This window comes from Mytilus galloprovincialis, chromosome 9 (assembly GCF_965363235.1).
Source record: "Mytilus galloprovincialis chromosome 9, xbMytGall1.hap1.1, whole genome shotgun sequence".
NCBI lineage: Eukaryota > Metazoa > Mollusca > Bivalvia > Mytilida > Mytilidae > Mytilus > Mytilus galloprovincialis.
This window is the reverse complement of record NC_134846.1, coordinates 22171015-22179738: the sequence shown is the minus strand read 5'-3', so window position 1 is coordinate 22179738 and position 8724 is coordinate 22171015. Positions and strand designations below refer to the sequence as shown.

The following is an 8724-nucleotide window of genomic DNA, read 5'->3' as shown; positions in this document are numbered from 1 at the left end:
AATTTTCAAAAAATGACGTTTATGATCTTCAGGTTTGTCGATACCCGGGAACAGCCTATGGTGGCAAAAAGCTGTAATTATACGAGAATATTCATACAGTGGGCTGAAGAATGAGATGGTGTCACACTCTTTGAAAATATCGTGTAATCTACTAATGGGTATTTGACCCAGTTTACATAATAATTGATGCCTACCATTATATTTAAATATAGATAGGAGATTATCAAGTGTATAATTTATACGATGTTTAACTCGTTGATTTCGATTGGTACGTTTCCCATTAGACCTTTTATTTCGTTGTTTTTTATCAATAATATTCATGATATCAATAGAGGAAGTAGTAGATATGTTACCTTGTCTAAGTATATTGTCATTTAGACCCAGGGGATAAGCTGTTTAATCCAAGACAGTTTGATAATTTTACGGGAATCTTCAAATTGTTTATGCGACTGCTCTTGTTGTTTCTGGACCGTTTCGAGCGGTTGAAATCTTATAAATTTAATATTGTGGTTGTGTTTACCTAAATGTTGATAAATTATGCTTTTGAATTTCTTAGGTTTTCGGAAGCGGTATAGATGTTCCTGTGTTCGTTTAAAAAACTCCCGTCCTGTTTGTCCTACATACTGTATACCACACTTGGGCTTAGTTCATGTAACCAGATAAATGAGGCTTTGGGTTTTTCATGTAATGTCACAAGAAAAGGAAAGCGGAAAAGCTCTCCCGTTCACCGTTGACCTTATAGTATTAAACACTGGATTTAAGGCGCCTTGTTTGGAACAGAAAAATTAAGAATGCGATGGATTGAATAATGTTTGTCAGCGATAACCCCCCTCGAGTCCTTTAGTTGACTTTCTGCAAATTGTCAAAATAACGATAATTTGTATAATAAGACACTAACCACTTTCCGATTTTTTTTTTCTTTGTAGGTCCTCTTTGTTTCTTCACAGTTCTACATATTTAGCTTCAAAAACATTTGATTTTTCGCATACCCGATTACGATTAATCCAGAAACTCCTATGACGTTACGCTCGATGTTGGTGTCACTTTTGGTAACGTCGTATGTTAACGTCAAAATCATGTTATATGATTGACGTTTTGTAATATTGACGTCCATTATATTTTTGAAACAACTTGACCACAAGTTTAACACATGGTTTTCTGTTAATAAAAGGAGATACGGGTGTATGCCAGGGGACCTCTAGACAAATGGAAATATATATAAGGAATACGTATGGTGTTTTGTGAAAACAGAAATTGTGGTATTTACGCTACATTCAAGTCCACGCGTATGCATTCATGCACAATTTGTTTTAAAATAATGTTTACCGGTCGAAAAAACAGACTCTTAGATAATTTGCCATGCATTGTTAGGAAACAAATTTCTCTAATTCTATGGAAATAACCCTTTCCGGACCCATTGTATAAACAAATTTAATCAACGTGTGGTTGTCGGTGATGTCAGAAGATCATTGGATGATTTTGAGGTTCATGGCATTTTTAGGTAACTGGATGTATAAAAAAAAAATGCTATAACAGGTGTTAATGAAATTGACAACTTCATGCAATATGAAAGGCACTCGAAGGGGATTTTCGGTTAACAAAAAACGAAAATGTATTTTTCAATCATTAGAGAAACAGATTCTTACATAGTTACTCGTGGATTATCGGACTTTAAAATTAATAATTTAACTATCTCGATTGGATAAATCCGATAATCCACTCGTATCAATGTACGAATCTTTATATATATAATTGCTATGTTTATTAAATATTATAACAACCTAACAAATAAACAATGTAGATATTTCTTATATCATATGTCATGTTTGACATGCATTTCACTTGTATTTAAAATATTACGGACAGCCAATACAGCAATGAATATACTTTCGTGGAAAGAGGAATAACTCCAGAAAACTTGATGTCGCAAATCATTTCTTTTTCGCTAATGTTCTTGAGGTAGTACAACTTTAAGAATATTTTTTTTCAACTTTGAGCTTCTGTCAAGTATTGGTTTAATCCCAATATATACTGCACTTATGTACAGATTGACGGAAAATGTATTTTGCAAATTATTCAATTAGTGTAAGCAATATTTTATTGTAAAGATATAAAATAGCAAAAACAATGTCGAACCAAATAAAAAATGACAGTAACCAAACAGAAAAAAAAGCACAGAACTGATTAAACCATCAGATAAAGACTCAAGTGTGCAAAAGACATAAAAGATAAGCCAAGTTTAACTCAATATATTATTATGTCCCGTATGTTACGATTTGTGACCGCAATGGATGGTATCAATACAACTGCCTTAGAATAAAAACGATCGAGGTAAATATAATGGGCCAATATTTTCCATATATCAGTGACCTGTTTAAGTACGAAATCAATATAAAAACAATGACAAATGAAAAATCAAACTCAATATATACAGAAATCAGATACTACTCAAATACAAAGTCCAATCATTAAAAGTCAACTCTCACAAAAGAACGAGAACTTTCAATCAACAAGACTTTACCTATAGATCGAGAAGAATATGTCATTTAAACAAAATAAATATAGTAATAGACCTTTTCTCCAATAAAAAGAATAAATTTACCAAAAAAAAAAAAAATACATGTATACCAACAAACTATCAACAACGTATAGTAAACTCAGCTAATTAATTGCCAGTAATAAGCATAGAGCATCAAAATATACACTGAGCTAAAGCTAAATGCAATAGCAGAAATATACCAAACAGACATCATCTACTATTACTGATTTATAGTCAGATATAACTTACCCTTCAGGTAGAAATCAAGTTTTATCATGTTAACGGAATGAAAATCCTCAAAAATCAGAAGACAACAAAAAAATAGAACTAATCTCTCATGAACTGTTATTTTTACGGATGAGACGCACTTTAAAATACCTCCGTATAAAGAAGAAATTGAAATAGGAAGAAGAAACAGACAATGCTAGAGATTGTCCCCTTTATTATTGAAGGGATCAAAGGTAACATCCAATGCAATGTCTCAAAGAACTAAAGTCTGACTCAAATATTCTGTGTTTAAAAAACACTGGTTACATGGATATGAAATAAATTTATTTGGAAAAATGTCCTCGATAATGGTTTCCATAACTCATGTTTTGATAATGGTAAAATTGATAAAGAAAATCACAATAGAAGAGAAAAATGCGACGTAACAGCTATATAGCCAAAACCGATTTTGCAAGCAATACAAAGACACATGAAAAATAGGAAAGGATAGTGTACAGAAATATATCCAGCTTCATTAAGTAATCAATATTATCAATTATGTGCTTTGGAGTTCAGGGGAAATGTAAAAGAAACCCCCCAAAACTATACGTAAATTAGCAGATTCTAATTAGCAGGGTCATATCAGAAACCACCGAAACACTACAGGAGAAGCGAAACAACTGTTTTTTTAACAATAGAAAGACCAGACGTTTAACATCATTGATATTTTATCTTAACATGCTAAAGCCACCAATTCCACTGTCAAGAAAAAATAATACCACATATGAAAGAAAGCTTCGAAGAAGGGCAAGGAGCTAATATAAAAAGAAGTCAGAATGCTTTTTATAACTGGAAGCAAAATGAAAGACCAAAAAGTTCAGGAAAACAGGGTATATTCTGCAATGAAGAACTGCAAAAGAGAAGTAAGAAAACAAGTCCGCAAAAAAGGTTACCATGTCATAATTTTAACATGATGAATAACCCAGACTTAAATACATTCAATCGGCTATAGAACAGGAATAAAAAGATATTTGAAGACTTCTACGAAGCCGAAGCAACTTTCTCAGCTACAGAGATACATTTGGATACAGATTATATGGAGGAAAAGTATGGATGCCAAATACAAATGAAAATACAAAAGGTAAAACTTTAATATGAACATACTTGTTGCTTCATTGACAGAGACGGTAACAGTTATGTTATCACACCTAATCCACCAACCGAATACATTTAAACTTTAGCTGACAAAAATAGATTCTGATAAAGAGTATAAAAAATGTAATTGTTACCAATCAGATGGAAAAACAAACTTGCGGTTTCTATCAACAATCACCTCTTAAAAACCAATCAATGAATTATAAAAAAACTAAAATGAACAAGAAAAACATACATTAAGTAAAAGTCTGGTCAGAAGAGTATTTAATCTATCATTCATTAGCCGCACAAAATAAACAACAACAACAACGCGGATACAATCATAAATTAAATATATTACACTATTAAAGAAAAAAAAAATGATTGATCAAAACCCTGATTTTAATCTTTAATCTGTAAAATACATTGTGAAATCATAATTAAAAACAATCATAATCAAAAACAAAGTTTTCCTTCAGTAATTTTTCATTGTCTGTTATTTGCTAGTATTTATATGTAAAGAAAGTTGAATTTAATATTTGCAAAATTAATGATGAGCACTAACCAAACAGATGGATTGAATAAGAATTAGATCCAGGTGTACGGTGATGAACTAGTCTCTCTGATTTTCCTTGATACCACAAATCGACCCACGAATCTATCACACCCATTGAAGAATACATATTGCAATCCCTAGTTTCTGATGGAATTAAATTATACACTTCTAACGCATTTCTTTTGTTTGTTTTCAAGAAACCCGGCCTGCATATATCGTAATTACCCGTAGTGTGGCATGTTCCCGAAGTCCAAGTCGTATGCGTTGTAGTTATTCCTTTCGTTATTGCATCTGCAATAGTGGTATTAATGGGATCCTTTGACTGATCAACACTCGCTACAAGTACATCCCTTTCATACATTCCATATCTACGATATCCATCACATATGTGATTTACATGATTTTGTACACCCCAAATTGGTCTATAAACTACTACTAACCAATCACGCCAGTCATATTTTTGAACAAGACGATCATAAAGATATTCTGAAAAGTTATGATTGCTACGTACTGATCTGAGATTTTGCATTGAAATTCTTGCAATGTCCTTCTCTGCCTGTTCGTGGTACTTTATCTTAACAGCTTCATCAATCTCAATTTCATTTTCTCGGTGACGTTAGTTAGACGACTTTCCCATTGCTTTTTAATGAACAAGTAATCTGCGTTTCCAAATTTAAGTTTTCGATATGCAAGTTCGTTATTTAATCCCAAAAGAAGAAGTTTAAAAATCCCAAGCATAAACATCTGTGTTTTTGGTCGGTCATATTCTAATGATGTCATTGCCGTCTGTAAAATGTCATCAGAAAGTCCTTTATTAACTCCCATGATACCATGATACAGATCCAAAGCACAATTTAAACATGTGCTTTCAAAGGCATGCATGAAATAGCTTTTTTCACTTTTTCTTATTGCCAAAGGACCGTCATAGATGGTTTTAAATTGAATTGACACAGTCGTTATTTCCCTCTCAATTTTACTAAACTGGTTTGAAACTCTAGTCCAGTTGATAAGCTTTTTGATGTCTAGAAGTTCATTGTCAACGATGTCAAAACGTCTATTCATTTCATTGTAGAGTCGCTTTATCTGTAAAAGCTCTGGTGATTCACTATTTCCAATATGGGAAAAGATAAGATCAACGAATTTCAACGTCGCTGAAATAAATGGTAATGCCTTTGAAGCAGCACTCGCAAGAAATTCAGTAAACTCCAATGGTTTCATGGCAGTGGTCATAGTTTCGGCAGATTTAACACCATCTTAAATCTCATTTAAATCATTAATACTGACAGTTTCTGTTTTCTGCACTGCACACAAAATCAATAGCAAAGTAAGCAGGTAAACACTGAAGACAATACTGCTCCTAAAAAAAAATATTGAATGTTGACTTATTAAACGCTTCTCAAGACGAACAAAAAGAAGAAAAATACAAGAATTCATTTGTGCTTTTCTAATTAAGGGAAAATGATTCATATTGCAGAAAACCTATGTAGAATTTTTCCTATTAGTAAAACGAAACGAGTCCAATCACAATAGAATACCTAACAGATAACAGGACGAACATTTAAAACAGAGACAATCTAAATTATTCTCAAACCCAATTTACAAAACATCATTTTCGATTCAAAACGTCAGGCATTAATTATGGTGTTCCTAAACATTCACTAAGGTGTAATTAGTGACTATTATATTGCTGAAATGGAATAAGGACTGGCTGAATCGGTATAGACATCATTAGAAACCATTGATGAAATACCCTGTCTCTATTCATTAAGCGATTTAAACCTTTTGGAATAACTGTATTAAAGGAAAATCTACGTTCGGATTCCCATGATCTAAGACGACTTTATCAGCTCACTGGATGAATAAAAATATGTTAAGTGGTAGTTGATAGCTTTCCGGCATATGTTACACTGGTGTTTAAATGTATGATCGTGATAACTGCAGTTTTCAAGAATTACTCAGCTGCCAGTTTGGTCTATACGATTTTGTTGTGCCTGTGTGTTTTAAACAACACATATGGCCTTGTTACAAAGATAATAGTTATTGCAAATTTTACTGAAGATTTTCATAACTGGTGGTAGTTATTAGACTACCGATGTGTATTTCAACAACATATGTTATGATGCTTTGGGAATGTTGCTGAGCTTAGAAAACCATATATCCGAATGAGGACATATAATCGGAAAGGAGATATTTATTTCTTTGAGTTTGAAATGCACCATTTCCTTGCGGCAGGTCACATTTAGACCGCTCCAGAATTTTGTTTGAAATATTCTTAACGCTTAAAGAGCAAACACCTAGAGTGCCCACTTTTCTATACAATTGTCATAGTGAGAGAAGAACGAGAATGGCTAGAGGGCAAACACAAAAAAGGCTTATAAAAAATAGAAAAGAGCATACAAAAAGAATAAAAAGTCTGCGAATAAAGGAAATGCTACTTGATAAAAAAAAACCATAAAAAACACTGAAGAGAAAAATATGAAGGCGTTTTAGAAATACATAGCAGACATATTAATACAAAGTAGTAGTACTGACAGCAGTATGACTGCATGAAACAGTTGGACCAATATAAATAGTAAACGTGCAGATTTCGAACGCCTATGATGCTTTAGGACAAACAATTATCATATAGTTGAGGGTTAATATATAATATGAAGCAAATTACCTATACTACTAGAACACATCCGCTACATCGGTGGTCATTAATACTACTGGTAATTGAATATCTGTTCTTTATATCTTTCTGTAAGTTTTTTTGTTTTTGTTGCTTGGTACCAATTTGACGAGTTTTCACTCCGTTTTCAATTGATGTTTATAGTTTGTTCTTGTGTTATGCTTTCACATAAATGTTCAAAAATGTAAACTTAATCAAATGCTTATGGATAATCTACATTATTACGAAAAAGTGTTAAGATAATGACATTGTCAATTTAAACATTGAATTTAGATAGCGTCTACATTCTTATGTCAAAGGCATTTTGTAGCATCGGAGAGAAACTGATACATTATTTTGATGTCAATATGCCCCATAATAAATATTACTGTTTTTCCTCATAGACATTGCAAATGTATCATTGCGACAATTTATAATTTTTCACTAAAACAGCGGACTTTTGTAAGGGGGAGGAGGGGGAGGAGTTTTGTCAAAAGATTTTCCTTTCTAGAGCATGTAAGCCAACTTGTTGAAAGATTTCGAAAATTTCAAGCGTTCATTTTAATAAATTTGTGATTTTCAAAGCTTATGGAATGATTTAACGGAAAGAAGAAATAAAGACGAACTGTTTGATCAAGTACTAAGCGGATAAAATTTCTTACTAAGAAAAAAAAAACAATACCCTCTCCCTTTAAAGTTAAATGGTTGCTCCTTAAATTACAAAGCATACCTAGCACGTAAGACATTTTATTCATTGAATGAGAGTAATTATTCAAATAGTCTAAAATGTGTGACTGTACCTGCAATGGGAAATCCGCTTGGTCCGAACAAATGTAAACAAGCCGCAACGCATTTAAATAAACAATTTAATCTTATCTCTTTTAGACAATTCCCGCGTCGATATTTTGAACTGACTGGGTTACAAAATCAGTTAAACAAATGTTCATATTCTCAACATTTTTAGTTCAGATTTCATCATATTTGTGTCTTAAATTGGGAGAAGGATCATATCTTTTAGTATTCTTATCTGTATATTACGTAGACTCACAGGACAACAGTGAGTTCCCACTGAAACAAAAGTCCTATCATTTCAACTAAAATGGATATTTCCTAAAACAAATATTACCAAGTAAACGTACCAGTGATTTTTATAAAATAGATACTATAAGATTTACATGATGTAAACATGTTTGAACATTTATTGTTTATTTGGCCATAAGTTTTGTCAGGTTTGTTTGCATTATCTTTACGGTTGAACACAAATATTTTACGATTTTGATTTGGTTAGAATGCATAACAAACTTTTCAAGAAATATTTTTCTTTGTGTTCACCTCGTCACTAAAATTATAATGAACATGCATGCTTTGATGGCATAATAAACAATAAAACTTTTCTTCGTCTTAGGGTAGTTATTTGATATAAATCAGTCATGAAGTTACTTTGGGTTATTTTGTTTTGGAAAAAATATTGATTTTAGTTGAAATTATAGGACATTTTTTGACTTGGAACTCACTTTTGTTGAATGACTGTATGTACATAACGAGCGAAAGTAGTAAATAAAATAAAAAATAATGTAGCATAAGATGCTGCTAACGTTTACGAGACATGTACAGTAATTTTGCATTTGCAACAAGCAT

The 8724-nt window shown here is 32.1% G+C and overlaps 1 long non-coding RNA gene across 1 annotated transcript; it reads right to left on the bottom strand.

Annotated features, from left to right (window-relative positions):
• Window positions 1-5335: 5335 nt before the first annotated feature.
• Window positions 5336-8009, bottom strand: LOC143044626 (uncharacterized). Its single transcript, XR_012968737.1, has 2 exons — window positions 7887-8009; window positions 5336-5793 (listed from the first exon to the last, which is right to left on the bottom strand). It is a non-coding gene; the product is annotated as an uncharacterized LOC143044626 (long non-coding RNA).
• Between the last annotated feature and the right edge of the window lie 715 nt (window positions 8010-8724).